Source organism: Leptonychotes weddellii, chromosome 3, assembly GCF_054177405.1.
Source record: "Leptonychotes weddellii isolate Sample4059 chromosome 3, ASM5417740v2, whole genome shotgun sequence".
Taxonomy (NCBI): domain Eukaryota; kingdom Metazoa; phylum Chordata; class Mammalia; order Carnivora; family Phocidae; genus Leptonychotes; species Leptonychotes weddellii.
The window spans coordinates 117,559,130-117,578,647 of record NC_138371.1 but is presented as its reverse complement, the minus strand read 5'-3'; positions in this window follow the sequence as shown (position 1 = coordinate 117,578,647).

The following is a 19,518-nucleotide window of genomic DNA, read 5'->3' as shown; positions in this document are numbered from 1 at the left end:
TGATGGCTTATTTCATCCCCATCATTCAGAACTACTGAATACATTTGAATACATTGAATATGAAATTGTGGAAAATGAGTAGGGCATCTACCTATTTTTTAAATTTAAAATTTAAAACATTTTCAATACTCTCATTCTTGGACAGTTATGCCTTTTAAATTTTTTATTAGACACGGAAATAATTAGTTTGAGAAAATGCCTTTTTATCCTTACTCTCAGCAGGGAGTCAATGGATTAAAAAAATGAAATCTTAAAAAAGTGGTCAGTCCAACTTAAAAATAAGGGCTGCTTTAATACTCTGTGAAACTGGTACTTCCAGATTCCAGCTACATAGATAAGTTGCAAAGCAATGAACCAACAGACTAAAAAAAAAAAAAAAAAGATCTGATTCGGTTCCAACAACAGAAACTTGTCCTACTCACATAATCTTAAATTTACGCTGAATTTTCACCCTTTTTTGCTTTTATGCTCCTTTTAAAAATGAGCCTGTAAATATCAATAATTTTTAACCTCTTTTTTTCCTCTCTCACAAATGTCATAATTGTGAAATCAGTGTAGTTTTTCTCATATTTCAAAATACTTTCAAAATTATCATCTGTGTGTGCCACTTTCTACATAGAGAGATCACCCCCATTCAGCCACCCTCCCTCTGTCTATCCAACACTGATGATACACCATGCGCTGCTGTGTGCTGGGGATAAGAACAAATCTGAGACAGTCGTTGCTGGAGACCTAACGTAAACACAGTCCCACATAATGCTATTTCTAACTGGGCACAGGCCTATGGATAAAGTATCACACAGCACAGAATTGCAAAGCATTCTCATCATGATCATCACGTTCAAACTTACTTTTGTTTTTTATTGCTCATGTCACTACCTGCCATAGTATTTATATAAACATCTTTATTGTCTTTTCCCCCCAATAAAATTCTACTTCCTTGAGAGTAGAATGAAATCTCTCTTTATAACTGCTATAGCCCTAGTATCTGGAGGAATGCCTGTCATGTAGTGGTTTGCCAACAAGTATTTGTTGAATGAACAAACAAATGAATTCATGAACATATGAATGAATGAATGAATGAATGAATGAATGAATGAATGAAGAGGTTTGCCATCAGGTACCGACGTTTTCATACTGGGGTGGTGAAGCAGTGGAGGTATGTGAGCTCTTATGTTTTGAATGGCAAGCAAGCATTCACCAGGTGGGCGAATGAGAAAATATCCTAGGCAGAGGGAGGAGAAGGTGCAGGTTTCCTGGAGTAAGGAGGATCGGCTGTGTTTGGGAACTGAGAGTCACATTTAGTTTAGCTAAAGCTACTTCTGAAGGAAAGGGTGTATCAGAAAATGACTTGGTTATATTACAGTAGAAAAAAAAAGAGAAAATGAATGAATTTAGGCATCTATGGATAATGTAATGTGTGGAGGTGACTGTTTCATTAAATTTATTAAGCTCCTGGAGATAGGGTTGGTCATAATTTTTATATAATATGTTGTAATAGTATTGCTATTTGTTCTTATTCTATTCTCCTTTTTTTTCTCCTTGTGGTGTAATTTTTTAGATTCTGTATCAATTCCTTTATCGTTAGAGGAAGTTAAGTCCTTTTATCAGAGGAACTAATGATCCAACAGAAGCTATGTATGGTTTTCAGATCTCTGAAAGAGGTTCATTATTCAGAGAGCAGAAACACACTTGTGCATCATTATTTATTTCATCAATCTTTACGTGCCAGGTATTGTTCTAGACCAAGAGTCCATAAGCTTTTTCTGTAGAGTTTAGGCTTTATGGTCCCTGTCCTACTTTCCCGACCCAGTCATGGTAGGGTGAAGCGGCCATGGGCAACACGTAAATAGGTGAATGTGATGGTGTCCAATAGTATTTATTACGGACACGGAAATTTGATTTGTATATTGTCCTGTGTCGTGTGTCATTCTTCTTCTTTTGATCTTTTCTGACCATCTGAAAATGTAAAACCTTTTCTTAGCTCATAAACCACACAAAAACAGGTGGTGCAAATTTGGCAGTTGGCCCTAGTTTGCCAGTCTCTGGTCTAGACGCTAGGGATACAACCAAAGGAAAAAATGTCTCTTCTCACACAAAGCTTACATTTTAGTTCACAATAAGCAAAGATGGTTAATGAGTGCTATGAAAAAATCAAACAGAGTAGGGAGCATTGGGACGGATAAGGGTGTGTGTAAGCCAGAGGATGTGTGTGTGTGTGTGTGTTGTGTGTGTGTGTGTGTTATTTCTTTTTCTTTTTTTAATTATTATGTTATGTTAGTCACCATACAGTACATCCTTATGTGTGTGTTATTTCAAACAACGTAACTAGGGAAGATTTCTCTGACAAGGCTGCACTTGGCCTGAATGGAACGAGGGAGTGAGCTGCGCGGATGCGGGAGGGAAGAGGGGCTCAAGGAGGGAGGACAGTAAGGGTGTAGCCCCGAGGCCCGAGCATGCTTCCAACGTTCTGAAACTGAAGACAGCAGCAGTGCAGATGCAGGAGAGTACGTGAGCCGTAGAGTAGCTGACAGCCGGAGACATGAAGCCAGCGTCCGCATACGGACGCAAGACCAAAGACAAGGACACAGGAAGAGCCCTGCTTTCCCTGAGTCCAGTCATCTCTGAAGCCAGGGCTCTACTATGAGCCACAAAGGGCCTTTAGTCCTGAAGCCAGTTTGAGTTGAGTTTCTTTGCAAATAAAGGACTGATATTATATCTCGAAACATCTAAAAACCAGAAATTCCTAAAGATGTGTATATGCTATTTGACAGCTGACATTTCTAGATATTTCTGAAGCTCCCACCCACAGGCGTGAACTCTGAGGCTCATTTCTCTGCCTTAACTTCTCTCTGCCAGCCATAGGATTCACTAATCTCATGTTACAGCACAAAGAGAATCTGGAAAAGGAAAGGGGTAATGAGTAAACCTACTGCGGACACATATCAGGAGATGAATGAAAAAAATGGACAAATAAATGAGTGAATCCTTACATTAATAAAAAGGTACTATTCATTCATAAGGAAAGCAGTATTATTATTGTTTTCTCTTAGGAAATCACACATGAACATACTATAAGGCTCTCTTAATTAACTTAGAAACACTAGTTAACACTTCCTATGTACACATAATGTCTACACTAACATATCATTGCCTCTGGCCCACTGCCGATCCATAATGACTAGTAACAGGACCAGCAGGGTGACAGATTATACGGGAGAAGGAACTTAATGTAGTTAAAACATATTTCTGTCACAATTATTTATTTTATTTTTCAAAAATTGTTGTAAAATATGCACAACATAAAAGATAGTATTTGAAATGTACAATTCAGTGACATTAAGTACATCTACACTATTATGCAACCATCACCATCATCTTCAGAACTGTTTGCCCCTTCTCAACCTAGAACTCTGTACCCATTAAACACTGACTCTTCTCCCCTCAGCCCACAGCTCCTGGTACCCATCATTCTGTTTCTGTGTCTATGACTTGACCACTCTAGGTACCTCATACAAGTGGAATCAGACAGTATCACAATGGGCTGATTTTGCTTAGCACAATGTCCTCAAGGTTCACTCATGTGGTAGGTTGTCTCAGAATTTCCTCCCTTTTGAAGGTGGAATAATATTCCATTGCATGTATAGCCCACATCTTGTTAATCCGTTCATCAGTCGACGGACACTTGGGTTGTTTCCATCCAATAATGCTGCTACAAACAGGGGGGCACAAACATCTATTGAATTCCTGCTATTAATTCCTTGAGTGTATGCCCAGAAGTGGAATTGCTACATCATATGGAAATTTTAGTTTTAATTTGTTCTCAAAATTATTTTTATATCCTCTTCTTTTCATTTTTTGGTGCGTATTTTCTTCTAATCCATTAGCATGGAACCTTGAATCTAATGAAACAATACCTCAGTCATTTTAAGGGAATGATTTTAGGAAGTAAGTAACAAAAATAACTCCTGTTGGCAATTAGCAAATCTCTTGCAAAGTATACATAATCCACTTGTTTCAATCAAAAAACCCATTAGAGCTAGTCATGGAAACAAAACTTCATCCTGCTAAGAATCTCTAAATGTGATGTAACCCTTCCTGGAATCTTGAACTGAAACGGAAAAAAAAAATATATCAGACCACCCAACATAAATAGAGTAACATTCCATTATTGAAAGGGATTTTAGTAGATTTTTTTTTTTTTTTTTGGAGGGAGGGAGGGATCCTTATTAAGGCTAGAACTGGTTTTCAGCTGACAATACAGTTTCTTTTGAGCCTAGAGCCTCATTGGATAACGCAAGTCTTCCTTTGGATTCATGTACATATAAAGTGGTGATAATAATAATAATTATAAATGCAAGCTACAATGTTGATCGCTTGCTATGTACTGGTTACTGTGATAAACATTCCACATTACTGTATGAAACACAACAGATCTGCAAAGCAGCTTTTTACAATTATCATTGGGGCAGAGTCTCCTGCTTTCCACTGGTATTTTTCCCTCTTAAATGACAGCAGTTCTGCGTTTTAGCTGGACATGGGTCTGCCTGGTCAGCATGCTTTTCCAAGCATCGCTTACAGTGCCTTTGGGCTAATACAATATGAACAGAAGTGATGTGTGTGACTTCTGAGTCATGCCCTTCAGAAGGTGTGTGCACTTCCCTGGCCTTGGGGAGAACTGGAACAGCCTCCTTGAACCCAGAGAGGAAAACTGTGTGTTGAGGAGGGCGGAGCCTCTACCCAGTCAGTGAACTCTGGACTGTTTCATAAGAGCAATAAACTTGTAACTTTTTTAATGCATTGTACTTCAGGGGTTCTGTTTTAGTACTTAGGCTTTAAACTTAACAATATAATTTCTTTGATAGATGAGGGATTGTTAGTTAACTTGCCTACCTCCCTCAACCAGGTTTGGAACACTGGAGCTCTGAGGGCAAAGCCCAACTAGGAATAGCTACGCCATACTGTTTCCCATCCTGGGAATAGTATATGCACTGTCCTCAGGGTTCCTCTCTCATCTCAATTTCTACAAAACAAGTGCTTGGGCTTGTTGCGTGCATTAAGGCAGTGGCAGAAACAAGGTGCATCTGGTAGGGAGGAGCTATGTGTGGCATATAACACAGTCTTGGTGGCGGCCAGAGCCCATATTTAAGAATTGCAGATAGGACTCTAAAATCAGCAACGCATGGCCAGGGAAATGAGTTAAGGGCCATAGCTATTAGGTTTTAACCTGCCAGGGTCCATAACTCTTCGGCTTATAGCACCTGCATGCTTAAAATTCTTCCTTGTCTCCCTATTGTTCTCATGGCGCAGATCCAAAATTCCTTAGCTTGCTATACAAGGCCTGCCTAATCTCTTTCTACTTTATATCTCTAGGTTCATCATCTCTCCAGCCTAACTGTGTGCCTTCCATGGCTCAAGAGCAGTGAATTATTTTTCCTTGAATATATGGTGTTTTCACAGTTTTACATTACTGTGTTTGTGAGGGGTCTTTTCTGACTCTCCCAGGCTTCGTTAAGAACTACTTTTATGTGCTGCAAGGTATCATCCACATATTTATCGTATAGCACTTGTGCTTTGTGGCAAAGGACTATGAGCTTTCTGAGGGTAGGAAGTTAAATTTTAATTGCAGAGCTCAAGAGAGGGCTTGGCACGGTTAGATACTCAATGGAAGTCTGTTGGATAAAAGAATGAGGAATTATGTTAAGGTATGGCTAGTAGATTGAAATCAAACATAAAATAAGTATAGCTTATTATACAATCCATATTAGAGATGATAAAATAATTATTGTATTATTTTTTTATTTTACATTTGTACATATTGAAATGTATTAGCACTTTCTTACCTCACTAAATGTTTAGATCACTGCCTGCCAACAAAATGATTCGGTCATACAGAAAAAATCATTTGACCAGTGATGGGAAAATACATTATTTGTTTCTGGATATTGTCATTCACTAGGAAAAAAACAGAGGAAAACAAAAACACTGTGGAGGAACTTCAATATATGAAGAAAGCCACTATTTATGGCCTTTAGAGTTTTTATTTGATTATTTTGGTGCTACTATAAAAAATTTGAGTCATTCTGGATTCTCTTCTAAAATTTTTCTCATTTCTATAAAACACTTGACAATAAGAGCAGCTTATGAAATACTAATCAACAATACCTGTGAAATAAATTGTTGGAAGCTATTCACTGGAACCCTCTTTAAGGAATAAGAGGCATTGGTAATTAATGGTATTAATTAGGATTAATTAGTTTGAAATGAAAAGAGTTGAAATTCTTTTTTTTTTTTTTAAAGATTTTATTTATTTATTTGAGAGAGAGACAGAAAGGGAAAGAGAGAGAGAGGGAGAGAGGGAGAGAGATCACAAGCAGGGATGAGGGGCAGAGGGAGAGGGAGAAGCAGGCTTCCCCACTGAGCAGGGCGCCTGATGCGGGGCTCGATCCCGGGACCCTGGGATCATGACCTGAGCCAAAGGCAGATGCTTAACCGACTGAGCCACCCAGGCGCCCCGGGAGTTGAAATTCTTGATCCAACAAAGTCATCTTTTCAGGACGCACTTTCTATTTTAAAAAGAGATTGATAAAAGTTGCTATATCCCAGCTTCTATGCCTCACTAGTCTTTCCTGTCATTAGTGCTGTCCAGGTCTTAAAGTATAGGGATTTAAATGTCTCTTAGTGCCAGAAGCAGCGAACACTGGGGGGGCCTCGTGAGCAGCCTGTGCACGGCACTGTTGAATAAGGAGACTGCCTTAGAGTGCTGGTGGGGAGAAATGGACCTTGTGACTTTTTATGGCAGGACTCACTCTAAGATTCTGACTCTGGATAAAGATAGAAACTGACCATTTTATTTTTATGAGTCTCACAACCTTTCTCATGAAGGAGTAATAATCAGAGATCTCCTTGGAAGAGTAGCTAATAAAATTTTATATAATTAAATTTTCAAAATGTAACAATAAATATGAACATTAGAGTAAACTTGACTATTAACACAACCATCTAATTTTTTTTGAAAGGCCACTTTTCCCAACACATGTTATGAAAAATTTCAAAAACATACTGTAAAGTTGAAAGAATTTTATAGAAGACATCTACCTCTACCCCTAGGTAGACTGTTGATCATTTTAATATATTTGCTATACCATCTTACTGAGGCATTTTATTTTATTTATTTTATTTTTTTAAAGATTTTATTTATTTATTTGAGAGAGAGCACACGAGAGGGGGAGGGTCAGAGGGAGAAGCAGACTCCCTGCCGAGCAGGGAGCCCCATGCGGGACTCGATCCTGGGACTCCAGGATCATGACCTGAGCCGAAGGCAGTCGCTTAACCAACTGAGCCACCCAGGCGCCCTTACTGAGGCATTTTAAAATCCATGCAGGCATCAGTATACTTTTCCAGAAATGCTTTGGCATGCAAATTATTAATTAGAGCTGAATGTAAAATTTACATAAAAGACAAAGTACAATCTTAGGTATACATTTGCTGAGTACTGATAAGTGCATACATTTTTGCAACCGAAGCTCTAATCAAGGTATAGAACATTATCAGTGCTTTAGAAAGTTTCTTCATGCCCCTTTCCAGTCAGTCCTGCCACCAGGTCCTCCAGAAGCAACTGCTCTTTGGATTTTTTTTCCACTAGAGATTAGTTTTGCCCATTCTGGAACTTCATATAAATATAATCATATGAAATGTACATTTTGAATTTGGCTTCATTTACCCCTCAATATTTTAGTGATTCACCAATGTTGTCATCTGTGTTAGTAGTTCATGGCTTTTGATTGCAGAGTAGTATTTGATTGTATAGACCTGCCACAATTTGTTTATCTATTCTCTTGTTGATAGATACTGGGGCTCTTTTTGTTTTTTGGATATTATGACAAAGCTGCTGCCAATATTTGTGTAAATGTTTTTGTGAACATATGTTTTTGTTTTTATTTGACATGCTGGAGGATATCATGATGGGGATTATTGGGAGGCAAAATCTGGTCAGCAGGCATTTCTTGAGATCTCTGCTGGCAACCAAGGAAATCATCTGATCGCCCACATAACAGGCCTGGGCCTGCATCTCTTGTCCTGCTCCTGCCAGCCTCATGCCCCAGGATTGGGACTCATGATTCACCTGCATTCCTTAGTGTTTCCATCTGACATGACCTGCAAATTCACTTGTCACTCTTACAGCTGTAGGCTGCCCTATTTTCTGAGATTGCATGTTGATTTCAGCCCAGAGTCAGCCTGGGAAATCGTTTCACTTGTGCGATTCTTGGATGGAGGTTGGATCTCTTGTTCTGTTCTCCCCCTTCTCTGCCAGCCTGATATTTGGTAGACATCAGATCATGGTTTATTAAAAACTCCTTCTGGATGCACAGGTGCAGTGTCAGGAATCCCAGCCCCATAATTCTAAAATGTAGACTAAGTAATTATTATTCAAATAAGTCAAGAGAAAGTTTGTAGGAATTAGCAAAACACATGGTAGCTATTAGCATAATGTGCATACAAAATGTTCTTAATCCATGCTTATTTAATTAGTATATGCGAACATAAAATGGAATGAGCTGTAAGGGTTTGGATGAAGTAGATCAAAATGCTATTTTTGTTTTCTGCATTTCTGTCAACAGCGTTTATGACAATGCCTTATGTAGAGTAGATATTTGATGAATATCCATTGGACTTATTAATAAATGAATGAATGTTAAGTGGTCTTCCCCAAAAGGCACATGTTAAGACACAGTATACATTTTCCTCTCTTATTTGACAGTGGGTGGAAGCTGCAGCTGGTCAGAGAGTTGACAGATGCTGTGAAAGACGTGTATCAAATATCTAAGCACGTCTGGTAGCAGGCTGTTTCGTATGTCATGTATCAGGTGTGAGTAGATTAGAGAGACTGTCCCTAGCAGTTTAGAAAGTATAGTTTCTTTTCATAGTTCTGTCCAACAAGAACCACCATAAAGTTTAAACGCAGTGAAGTTATTTACATAAAATTGAAGCCGTAAACTGTGTATGGTGACAGTACTGAGTTGTGATTATTCTTTCAACTGATTTAGTAAGTAAATACTATAGAAATGCAGAGAAAGATCATTCTTTGGGAATCTTACAAAACACTAAATATTTTGTGACTTAAAAACTAAAACAGCTCAATGACTACTCCCAAACTTCTTAGTTTCACCACCGACTGAAGACTCAAACACAGTAGAAGAGGTCCAGACATTTGTCAAAATGCAAATAGGGAAAGAGAGAGACACAGAGACCTCCCAGCGACAGGGAGAGAGAATGGCAAAGTTCCAAGCATGCCCTCAGCAAAAGGGACAGGGAGTTTAGATAAAGTGTGACAAGACTTTTTAAACTCCTGAGGCATGCGTCCCCCAGAATCAATGTACCACTGGCCCAGATCGGGAAAAGATTGCATATACCTTTTTTGTATCCAGCCCTTTGGGTGCCTGTCAGGAATGCCTCTGTGGCCATAAATCAAAAGGCAACATTCCTAAATACGTACCAAAATACAACGACAGTGGTTATAATGGATATTAACTAGCACATTACAGACATTAATACTTACCAAAAGAGCATAAGGATTCAAGGTTACATCAAGTATACATAGACATAAAATAGTTCAAATCTCTTAATTAACATGAAATTATTCAACTAGAATTAGACCTGTAGGAATAAGGAGAATTTTGCAGTCATTAACAGGTCAAGTACTCAAAGAAAATCCATACTAAATACAATAAATAATTCCTCCTTGAGTGACCCTTAAGTGGTCATTTTTAGGTGTTACACATTGGAAAGCAAAGTACTGTTTGCAATCAAACAAATTATTTGAAATAAATTGAGTTGAAATTTGGATATGAGTAGATTGGGGAACTTTAGTTGAATACATTTTAAATACTACTAGATCCATTTACTATTGTATGGGTGAAGCATTTAGTATAGAAAATTATATACAAATATATTTATATGAATATGTTATAAGATCACACACATATATATAGTTCTGTATTTATATCTATTAAATGAATATTTTTAAGAATTTAATATATGCCAGCCACTGTATTATGTACTAGAGAAACACTGGTATACAAGATAGAGAGTTCGTACATTATCACATGAAATTTGCATGTAGTAAAATAAAATCTAAGATGGTGTTACATATTATTAAATTCAGTTGTTCCCAAATCTTATACACAGGGAATATATATATATATATATTTTTTTAATAAACTTTTAGTTTTAGAACAGTTGTAGATTTACAGAAAAATTATAAAGATAGTAGAAAGAATTTCCATATAGGCCCCACTCAGGTTCCCCTATTATTAACATCTAATATTAGTTCGGTACATTTGTTATAATCAGTGAACCAATACCGATACATTATTATTAATTAAAGTCAATACTTCACCAGATTGCCTTAATTTTTACCTAATGTCTCTTTTTTTGTCCCAGGATTCCATCCAGAATACCGTATTATATTTAGTTGCCAGATTTTCTTAGGCCCCTCTTGGATTGGACAGTTTCTCAAAATTGTCTTGTTTTTGGTGACCTTGCCTGTTAGGAGCACCAGTCAAATATTCTGTAGAATGTCCCTCAATTAGAATGTTTCTGATGATTTTCTTCAGGGTAGACTTAAGTGTTTTGGGGAGGAAGAGCACTGAGAGAAAGTGCCATTCACCTCATATCATGTGAGCATGTGCTTTACACGACTTATCACTGTGGATGCGAACCTTAATTACCTGGCTGAGATCGTGTTTTTTTGTCAAGTTTTTCCACTGTAGAGTTACTATTGTTCACTCTTCCACACTGTACTCTTTGGAAGGGAGTCACTGGTACAGTCTACCCTTAAGGAGTGGGAAGTTATGCTCTGTGCTCCACCAACTTGAGAGGAGAATGTCTATATAAATTACTTAGAATTCTCCTGCACAGCATATTTATCTATTCTCCCCTGTTTATTTATTTTTTTCAACCATTTATTTATATCAATATGGACTTTGGGTTATAGTCCAATGCTGTTTAATTTTGTTCAAATCGTCCAGCTTTTGCCGTTGGCGTCTCTTTTAATTGGCTTCTGTGTTTTTTGGGCATACTCCTGTCATTATTTTAACATTCTGGCATTGCAAAATGCTCCAGGCTTATCTTGTATATTTTCTGCCCCGGTTCTAGAATATGGATTACTCCAAGGATAGATATCCTCCTTGCTATGAGGATGTCAATGATTGTAAGTTCCCTTAACTGACAAAACAAGAAGATAAATGTGGATAAACTAACCCAAGTATATAAATATTTCTATAAATATTTCTATATTTAACCATATGTATTTATGTTAAGCTAAACATGACTTCATATTGATGTTTCCAAAACCAATCCATTATCATGTAGATGATTCTAGACTTTATTCTTCTATAATAAAATATTCTACACATAATGGATTTTTAAATCTGAGGCCTTAATTTAAAATACTCCAAGCACTTCAGAATGGACCTTGAGCTTGTACGGAGATTCTGGTGGAGGGAAATGGCTATATGTCCGTAGTCACTTGCCTGAGTGACTTCTGCTGCCTAGACGATTATCCTTTTTAGCAGAGTATACCCCTTCTGAAAAGATACATGGTCAAGTAATTCACCTCTGGCAATGAATTAAACCTGTTGATTTTCCTTACATATTACTGGTTCTTTAAACCTAGAAACCCAACAGAGTCAACATGTGGATTAAAGAAAAGAAAACAATTTTGCTACTCCAAAGTGACTGAATCTAATTCTGACATCAAGGAATGGTCACAGAAATATGTAACCTAGTGAAAAACTTAATGCCCACGAATTTGTTAACTTAGATGAAATTGACCTACCCATTGAAAGCCACAGACTACCAAAACTCACAGAAGGAGAAACAGATCATTTGAAGAGAACTAAACTACTAAAGAAATTGAATCAATAATTAAAACCTTCCCAAGAAAGATATTCCCAGGCCCAGATGGTATCACTGTTGAATTCTACCAAATATTTGAGGAAGAAATTATCCCAATTCTGTACAGTCTGTTGCAGATAATAGAAGCAAGGAGAATATTCATGCTATGAGGCCAGCATTACTCTAATGCTAAAATAAGATAAAGACATTACATGAGAAGAAAACTATCAGACCATTATCTTTTATGAACACAGTTGCAAAAAATTCTACAAATGTTAGCAAATCAAATCCAACAATACATAAAAGAATCATACACCACAACCAACTGGGATTTATTGCAGGAATGCAAGATTGGTTCATCATTTGTAAATCAATTAATGTAATTCATTATATTGAACAAATAAAACCATGTAATTGTGGATATGTTTAGTACCTTGGTTGTTGTGATGGGATCATGAGTATATGCATATGTCCAAGCTCATCAAGATGTAGACCCTTAATGTGTCCAATGTTTGTATATCAATTATACTTCAATTAAGCTAAAAAAAGAAAAAAAATGTGATTATGTCAATACATACGAGAAAAGCATTTGACAGAATCCAACACTGATTCATAATAAAAACTCTCAACAAACTATAAATGGAGAACTTCCTCAACCTGACAAAAATTTGTCACAAAAAAAAGGAAGGGAGGAAAGAAAGAAAGACAAAGAAAGAAAGAAAGAAAAAAAGGAAGTGAAAAGTAAATGCTTTACCAAGCAAGTTTGATGAAATGGTTAATAAAGTTTTAAGATGTCAACACATTATTGATGTTAAGGATGACTTGAATTGTTGAACAAGGACTGATAATACTGAATAATGAAAAATATTGTTTGTATTGGTTAGGTTCCTTCATCAGTTTGGTTCTAGAAATATTTTATGGTTATATTATCTTTGCCAATTCACTTGTTGAGTGAGGAACAAAGGTACTAAGTCAGATAAGAAGCTTGTTTATCTCTTCCTTAATCTTAACCAAGGTAAATATCTTCTGGCAATCTTAATGTTAGGAGTTCCAATTGTTATAGAAGTGTTATGAAATAAACTATTTCAAACTGTGTTGAGAGTTACTTCATTACAATCTCAAGAAATCATTCATTTAGAATGTCTATATAAAACTAACATAGAGGGGGCGCCTAGGTGGCTCAGTTGGTTAAGCCATTGCCTTCGGCTCAGGTCATGATCCTGGAGTCCCGGATCGAGTCCCGCATTGGGCTCCCTGCTCAGCAGGGAGCCTGCTTCTCCCTCTGACCCTCCCCCCTCTCATGCTCTCTCTCTCTATCTCATTCTCTCTCTCTCAAATAAATAAGTAAAATCTTTAAAAAAAAAAAAAACTAACATAGAGGGTCAAATATTTTGGTTCCTGCTCTAAGGAAGCTAAGAAACTTTTTTTTCCCCCCTTTTTCCCTTTAGGGTCAGAAGCAAAAGGCCATGGGCTAGAGAAGTGAGGAAGATTCAGATGCTCTTTCCTGTATGTCAACCCTTTGGCCCATGAGGGAGGAGACCTTCCTATTTTTCTTTTCACACCTTTCTGGCTTTTCCCCAAATCAAGAGGAGTTGATAATTTAATATAAGACCTGATATTCACTGGACCATGCTCTACCCAAGGGAGAAGTTACTCTGCCAACCTATTTTCTCTCACCTCCTGTTCCCACATGCTAAGTTGACATGCACAGGGCTACCTCCTTAAGAGTCACCTCCAATATTCCTTTTTGTTCCTTTCTCACTCAGGAGTAATTAGAAATATGGTCTGTCTGAAGACACAATGAATCCAAATTCCATCCTTATATAGATTTATTTCATAAACTGCCTTCTCCAATCCCAGTTGTTTACCTTGAAAATATTGGGATTTCATGAGGTATTTCACCCACAAGTCAGACAGAGTCCTCTGACTTACGGAATAGCAGTTTAACTTTTATTTCTACAATGTATATTCAGTTTTGTTCTCTAACTAAGACAACCATAAATGGCAGGTGAAGGGATGGCTATCTTTGGGAATAAGATAATGATCGAAGCTTTGGATCCACTGGGTTTGAAGGCGTTGTGAATACTCTAGACATGTGTCAAAAGCATAGCACAGATGCAGGACCATTTGGTTAATCCTGAGGTGAAGAGTAAGGATGAGAGATACAGGATTGAGTTCAAGACACTAAAACAGTTTTGTAGCTGGAAGTCTTTGAATAAAAAAGTTTTCATCTTAGACTCGGGTTCCAAAGAATGTAGGGAACAGAATAATAAAAAGTGGTAGCATCCTAGCATGTTTCTGAAACTTATAACCACAGAGATATTTAAAAGTCCCTTTTACTTTTGCTGCTGGAAGTGAGATTATAGAGTCCTCATTTTGTTTTAAACTTTGTAACAGTTCATCTGCATTTTGTGATCCTGAGACTTGGTCTAATTGGACCATCTTTAATTACAAGCCCTTGGGAACTAAATGAAGGAGCTGAACAGAACATAATTTTTTTTTTTTTTTTTTTTGATCACTACTTTAGAATCATTAAGGTCTTCTTGCTTCTGGACCAACACAAAATCTATAATCATTAAGGGAAGAATACAGGATGTATGGCAAGTAAAGCTTGTGCCTGTTTCAACTCGACCACTTTCTAGTCATGTAATCTTGGAGAAGTCAGCCCTCTGACCGTCAGGTTCCTTGTCTGGAAAATGAGGACATAAATATTATTATCAAAATACCACCTAATTACAAGAATTGTTACAAGACCAGAGAAGAACCATCTGTAAAAAGTTGTAAACCTGAGTGCAGCATGTGAATGTTAACTACAGTTAATTTTAAATGGTTTCCTGACAAAAAGGTTAAATATGTTTGTTAAATATTTCAGTTGTTTATTATTCTGTAAGGGATATGAAAAAATGCACACACACACAAACACACTCAGGGATTTTAAGAATTGATTAGGCACCTCAGAAAACTCTGGTTTCAATGTTTTCCTACATACATTTCTTTTTAGCACTACATGTATTGTTTTCTTCCAGAAATTGGATCATCATATGATTTTTAGTCAAATTGTGTTTAGCAAGACTTGCCAAATCTGCCCAATTTTCTTTTCTCATCGTTCTCTGGATGTAGCCTATAGGCAATAATTGTCTTTTTTTTTTATATGATGCATATTACAAGTTCAGTCTGACAGATTTATATTTTTAAGACCCAGTTAAATGTTAGAATGATATTCTTTAAAAGTTTAAGGTTACATAGTACTAAATAGCAAGGCTATAGCCTGTAAATTATTTTTTGGATAATGTTTCTGTGAAGTCAGATTGCTTTTTGGTAACACCCTATTGAGGGAAATATTTGAGACGAGACTTGCAGGATTGATAAGTTAGGAAAAAAAATTTGAAAATTTTACTGAAGGGAGTCATAATTAGGAAGAAAGAATTTTGGGCTGGGTGGCAAACAATTTGGGTTTCTAGTTTTAATTCTGCCCTTCTCTTTGGGTAGTTTTGGGCAATGTGCCACGCTCAGTTTCCTCTTCTACAAAGAGGACAAAAGGGATGAAAGATGGGGACACCATGATCTCTGAAATCTCTTTTACTTAGAAGGGCAACAAATTCTAGGCTTTTATGAGACTAAAGCCTCAAGCACATTTTAGGAATGTTTAACTGACTGATGTTATCTCCATATGAGGGAAGGGGATTTACGGGGGTGTCTCTGTGCAACATTGTATTATGCCCCTAATTTCCATGTTTTCTTGTTGCTTTCATAATTGTCTACAAAGAAACTTTCTATTTTTGAAGGTTATTGAGCGTAACTTTGTCTTAGTGTCCTCTGAGATGAACTAAATGTTTCTCCATTGCTCTGAATTATCTGGAAATATTTGGAAGTATTTTGGGGACACCTAGCATGGTATTCCTTAATGTTCTATCAGTACACGTTCTGTTCATCAAGAAGATGAACCATGCATGTAGCAGTCGGCTTCCTCAATGTTTCTTCTTTCCACCATCTAGCCTAAAATAACTGTAAGAAACAAAAGACAATAGGAGCAATATTTTACTTTTTTAAAAATAGACTTTATTTCTTAGAACAGTTTTAGGTTCACAGCAAAATGATTAGAAGGTACAGGGATCTCCTGTACACTCCCTGCCCTGGAATATGCATGGCCTCTCCCATTATCAGCATCCCCCACCAGCTTGCGACATTTGTTACAAAATCCATAGTTTGCCTTATGGTTCACTCTTGGTGGTTACATTGTATGGGTTTGGACAAATGTATAATGACACGTATCCACCGTTATACAATTACACAGAGTAATTTTATTACTATAAAATTGTCTCTGCTCTGCCTATTGAACATTCCCTTCCCTCTGAGCCTTATGAATAAGACTGCTATCAATATCCTTGAGCAGGTTTTTGTGTGGACATGAGTGTTCAACCCCTTTGGGCAAATACCAAGAAGTGTGATTGCTGGATCATATGGTAAGAATAGGTTTAGTTTTGTAAGAAACTGCCAAACTGCCCCCTAAAGTAGCTGTAGCATTTTGCGTTCCCAGCAATAATGAGTGAATTTCTGTTGCTCCATGTCTTTGTCAGCATTTGGTGTCGGCATTGTTCTGAATTTTGATCATTCTAATAGGTATGTAGTGGTATCTGTGCTGTTTTAATTTGCATTTCCCTAATGACATATGATGTGGAGCATCTCCTCGTGTGCTATCTGCAATCTGCGTATCGTCTTTGGTGGGGTGGTTTTAGTTGCCTTCCACTTTAGACTGTGGCCTTTATGAAGGCAAGGATTCTATCTTCCAGAATAAACACTGAATAAATATTTCATGCATGGCTCAAATGAATCCAAGGTCATTTATTTGTGCATCCACGGCTTTCAATCAAATGGCAAAAATTCACTGCAAAAATGGAAATAAAGCCCCGGTACATTAGAAGGAGAAATCCATTCAAATGTCCAGCACTTTTGTTCAGGTTTTCTTTACTTGGATTTCAAAACCACAAGAAAGAGATTTATCACCACCTGCTTTCCTTGGAGAATAACAATTTATGTTTATGTTGGAAGTTGCTATATCTTTTTCTTTAAAGAAGCCAAATTCATTTATCCACCTCATTAGGCAATTCTGAAGGGAAAAAGTAGGACTGTGTGGTCTATGGGATTTCTTTAAAGAAAGTGGTGTGTTTTGTTTCACATCATATCCACTCCCACGCACTAGGGTCAACTACAATTCAACAGTGGTGAAGATTTCTAGACCACCTGGGTTTAATAGCTCTGCTCAATTCTTTTATACTAGGCAGACCTAAAAAGGAGAAATTAGTGAACCAAGTGCATGGAATTATTCCAAAGGAACAAATATTAGAAACAGGTGTGAGATACTTCCTAGGGAAAAATGAAGCATTAATTCTTTCTAACTGGGGGTGGACCATGTTATATTTCCTGAAGAATTATCTGCTTTTAAACATTTTAACAAAAGAGTTAATTATAAATATTGCCTTTTTTTTTTTCAAGCCAACTTTTCCAAAGCATAAAAAGTGGATAAAAAACTTTTAGGCAATTATAAAACTGCAAAAAATGTTTTATTCTCCATCTAATTCCCACTTAAATCATATCTTCTGAGCATAAGTATATGTAAAACATATTTTTATTATACTGAAAGCCTATAATCTATGTTTTACACTTGTCCTATAACTCAAGTCTTATAGCAAAATGTCACAGTATCTAATGTTTACTTTTATGTATTTTTTATGTTCTTCCTCATTCCTGAAAGGCTTTGAGGTTGTGGCATTGAATAAATTGCTTGTTGAATACCTTATTTTACCTTTAGAGGCAACAAAAGCAAAATAAACAAGTGGGACTATATCAAAAGAGAAAGCTTCTGTATAGAAAAAGAAGCTATCAACAAAATGAAAAGGCAGTCTACCAAATGAGAGAAAATATTTGCAAATCATATATCTGATAAGGGGTCAATGTCCAAAAAAATAGCGAACTCTTTCAAGTCAATAGAAAAAAACAAACAGTCCAATTTAAAAATGGCAGAGGATCTGAATAAACATTTTTCCAAAGTAGACATACAGAGGGCCAACAGGTACATGAAAAAGTATGCAGTATCACTAATCATCAGGGAAACGCAAACAAAACCACTATGAGCTATCACCCCATACCTGTTAGATTGGGTGTTTTCAAGTATGACAAGAAATAACAAATGTTAGTGAGGATCTGGGGAAAAGAGAACCCTTGTGCATTGCTGGTGAGAATGTAAATTGGTTACAGCCACCACAAACAACAGTGGGGAAGTTCTTTAAAAAACTAAAAATAGAAATACCACATGAACCAACAATCTCACTTCTGGGCGTTTTCTCAAAAAATATGCAATCATTATCTTGAAAAGACATCTGTACCCTTGTGTTCATTATAGCATTATTTATAATAGCCAAGACATGGAAACAACCTCAGTGTCCATGGATGGATGAATGGATAAAGAAAATATGGTGTGTGTGTGTGTCTGTGTGTGTGTGTCTAATAGAATATTATTCAGTTATAAAAATAAAAAGAAATCCTGCCATTTGTGACAACATGGTTGGACCACGAGGGCACTATGCTAAGTGAAATAAGTCAGATAGAGAGACAAATGTTGTATGATCTCACTTATCTGTGGAATCTAATAAAAAAAAGCCCTGAACTCATAGATATAGAGAAGAGATTGGTAGTTGCCACTGGGGAGGGTAGGGGTGAGAGGGAAATGGGTGAAGGAGGTGAAAAGATACAAACTTTCAGGTATGAGATTGTTAAGTCTTGGGGATGTAATGTAGAACATGGTGGCTCTAGTAAACAATACTGTGTTGTAGAGTTGAAAGCTTCTAAGTCAGTAGATCTCAAGAGTTTTCATTACAAGAAAAAAAATTTTATAATTGGGTGGTGATGGATGTTAACTAGCAATTATTTTATAATGTATACATATATCAAATCATTATGTTACAACCCCTAAAACTAATACAATGTTACATGTCAATTACATCTTAATTGAAATCATTTTAAAAATTACAAAAACAAAATAACAATCTCTGACAAGCTGCCCAATAATGGATGTAAATGTGTCCAAAATTTAGGATAGAATGATCACACATAATCCAGATTCAATTCTCAGAATCTTGCATTTCTGCTGGTCTGTCAACTACCTGGATTACTTCTTAAGTGATGTTCACTGCCTGGAAAAAGAAAATAGTTGTTTGTCCTTGCTGTCTCCACTTGCCTTCTTCTACTCCCTTGAATCCAATTCATCAGGTTTTTATCCCAACACTCCCCCAAATTGTTCCTACTGGGGTCAACAGTGACTTCCCTCTTGCTCCTCAGGAATCAGTCGGTGAGATCAGTCTACCTCCCAACAGAGTTGGCCGCTCCCTTTTCCTTGGTCTTGTTGGCTCCTGCCTCACTCCTCACTCTCCTTCTTAGTCTTCCACTGAACTCTGTGTGTTGGGTGCCCTGAGGATCATCCAATCTCATTTACTTAAATTACACCTACACTGATGACTCTCAAATGTACACCTTTAATCCAGACATTACCCTCAAACTCCAGACAGATATATCCAAATATCTATTTGATGTCTCTACTTTGGTATCTAATAAGTGTCTAAACAT